Below are 3359 nucleotides of genomic sequence, written 5' to 3'. Positions count from 1 at the left end.
TCGATAGCTACCAAGTTTAAAACGCCCTTTTCATTATCTGCTAAAAAGAAAACATAATACCTTCAACGTTTGTTGATGTTTGGTAACATCGCACCTTTCCAGCAAATAATATTGATGTTGCCGGAAACTAGAACGACAACATCAACTAAAAAGAAATTGTAGTGGACAAACAAACTCAATATAAGGACGTGTTTTATGCTGTTCCGAAGCCTCAATTTTAATTAAACAGTTTTCAATATTCCTTTTCGAACGGGCCGCCATAATCATTGACCGGTGTGATATCGTGAAGATGGTCATATTAAATCTTGTAAGCAGGTGAAACTTTGACAGCTTCCTCGTTGTTCTGTGAAGTATTGAACTCAAGGCTATAAATTACTTCGCGCTAAAGTTGCTATACGCCATTACGTTTTAATGCCTTCATGTGAAACTTATAATGAGGATACTGTTATTTGAGTAAGTTTCAAATTTTGATTATTATCCTGTTGCTTCTTTTAATTTGATGCCTTTTTCATCCGAGCAGCTATAAAGACATTGCAGCTTGGATAATCAGGAATCAGTGCATTTTAAAAGGGCATATATTGCACAGAGCAAGTAAACAGCACTAGCGTAGGCTACCATTGTGTAATGAAAGAAAAAGAAGCGTTTCCGAGTTTGATTCAATAACAAGTACAGAGCGGAAGACGTATGGATAGTATCAGTCCTTCGGATTTAGCCAGCGTGTTAGGGACAGATATCGAACTATACATAAGCCATTGTAACACTTGTTTTTGCGTTCAAGTTTGGAAACTCTCATGATTTGTTAGCATATCTCCGTATTATTGTTTGAAAAGCTTTCCTTGTCGGTATGCAATCTGGTTTCCTTCCGAAAGCGCACCTTCATTTAAGAACGCAGAATTAGGACATATCTAGAAGGCGCATTCCACATTCGCCCAATGAGCGAACTTAGCTGTATTTGTGATTAATTGTATCACGCGTACAGCAAAGGTTGGCACAAAAACATCTTGTTCATTTTTTTTTTTCTTTCTCCAAATCTAAAGTGGATGTTATCTTTAGTGTAGCGTGCTATGTAACGACGTACTACTCACTAAGGCCGCTGAACGAATGCGGGACACCTTACCATGTACATTCAAATAGGGTTAAAACATTCCATTATATTTTTATGCAGAAGTAAATACGAAATGTATTTTGACGCATAGGGTTGTGTCCTAATAGCGACACGGGGTTAGTTTTATTTGATTCTAATTAGGAAAAGGTTAAGCGTTTTTAGAATACCGGGTGTTGTATACGAAGGTGGACAAAACAAATCAATAACGCATGACGACTAATGGGGTTCGAACAAAAATGTTAAGCACAGAGGGCTGCGAAAAACACTTTTGTAGCAAGATTGATTTACAACGCGCTGCGCGTGCCTTTAATTAGTGCCAAAATTAAATGATTTTTGACGGAGACGTATATGCATGCGGAAGAAACTATGTTGAAAGTGTTTTCTACTTATCAGGAAGTTAGAGCGTTATCAACTTGGCAGGATGGACTTGCTGGTAATTTTGACGTGCTTTAACAAACACTAAAGCGCAAGTTTCTGGGCCTCACAGCACCGGGTTTTTGCAGCTCGCGCGCATGCACGCACCTCCATTCATAAACGCTCAGACAGCATAGCGCCGGCGCGTGTTTTAATAACCTTGATGGCCAGCCTCGCAGATGGACTGCTTAATGATTTAGGCTGGGCGGGTGTTTTCTATGGCATCTCTTGAGGCTCATTTTGCCTAACAGCACTTCCCAGAGGGCTCGTTCCGAGGCGCTGCCGTAAATGATGCACATAGCCTACGCGAGTGGTGCATCTCGAAACTTGTTTGTGTACTACATGAATATTCGCATTTTCCCCTGCCGTTTACATTGTTTCTCTCAGGCGTGATGGCCACCACTCCAGCTCGTGTATGGCACATCTGGCTGCCATTAACTGACGTCGGAGTGGCTTATCGACAAGATCGAATACTTTTGCGAATGCGACTTCTTGGTGTACTCATGGGCAGTTATAACTACAAGGTTCACGCTTATTACGTAGTGCCCTGCTGTTTCTTTTTAGGATGGTACACGATGGTCTCCTCTCTGTCATGCAGTTATTGGAGACATAATTTTTGTTTAGTTTGACCCCCTTTTTTGGCCGGTAGTCATTTGTACTTGCTTAGTGTTTTTTTCTGATTCAAAAATAACGCACATGCTAATAACTTGCAAAGGGTTCTCCTTAAACCGCATTAGTTCTGGCAAAAGGTGCTCAGTGAGCTCCATGGGCTCCTGAAATCGATATCATGGTGACTTTGTGAAATTATAGCATGCTTCCAAAAGCCACCCGGCCTGCTGTTATCTTCACAAAAGCTACAAAGCTGCGCTGTCCAAGGTCAGAGTCGTGCCATAATTTTGTTCATTTTTGGCCAGGGTGAGTAAGTAAAAAAAAAAGTTCGAAATAATGTTTAAAGCATATTTATTTTTTACCTCAAAGCCTTCTTAGAAGTTTCGCGCCTAATTTCCCCTGAAACATTTTTAATGCCAAGATAAGCCGTCAAAAGAGTGCTATCAAACGATTGCAGTTTTCACATCATCGAAAACGCAAAGGCGGGAAGGAAACAGGACTAAAAAAAAAGAGTATTGATTTCCTTGTCTGTAACAATCCACGCGACCATTCGAATCCTGCAGGAAGGGTACGCTGGCTGCACACGCTTCGGCGTCATCATTTTTTCTCATAAGCTCAACAAAAATCGAAATGGTTTGGCTGAAAAGCCGTAAACGTCACTGTAAAAAAGAAAACGCTTGCAAAACAAATAAAAAAAAACATTTACGCTGTTCAAAGCTTCAATGCGGTTTATTTTTTCAGTGTCTTCCTTTGCTTGGAGGGTTTCCAGCAGACGGCTCATTTAACATCGAATTCGAAAGGACGTCTGTGGGTACCTCAATTCACGCTTTTCACTGCTGTACTGAGGATAAAAGAGTTGAAATAATGCTCATCTGTATCCTTCACAAGAGCAACCAATTTAGGTAAACATAATTCATGCTACGAAGAAATTTGTTGGGGGTGAGTCACACCCCTCCTCTCTCCACGGCGCCATATTCTGACGCCGCGTTCAATGGGGAGTTTGTTATGTGCCGCACAGGAAGTATTTCAGCAAAAGACTTTATCAATAACGTCAGCATGCTTAGTGAAAATAATATGACGAGAAGATGTATTTACAAATGCGGAATGACAGAAACCAGCACAGGCAAACACAAGCACAACGTTAAAAGCTTGGCGGTGAGCACGCCCATCATGCGAACCATAAAGCTTAGTATTGCCACCCTGCGGCAGAAACACCTTAACTCTGCTTAGC

Source organism: Amblyomma maculatum, chromosome 4, assembly GCF_055883805.1.
Source record: "Amblyomma maculatum isolate TAMU_Amacu chromosome 4, ASM5588380v1, whole genome shotgun sequence".
Taxonomy (NCBI): Eukaryota; Metazoa; Arthropoda; class Arachnida; order Ixodida; family Ixodidae; genus Amblyomma; species Amblyomma maculatum.
This window is presented reverse-complemented; position numbering follows the sequence as displayed.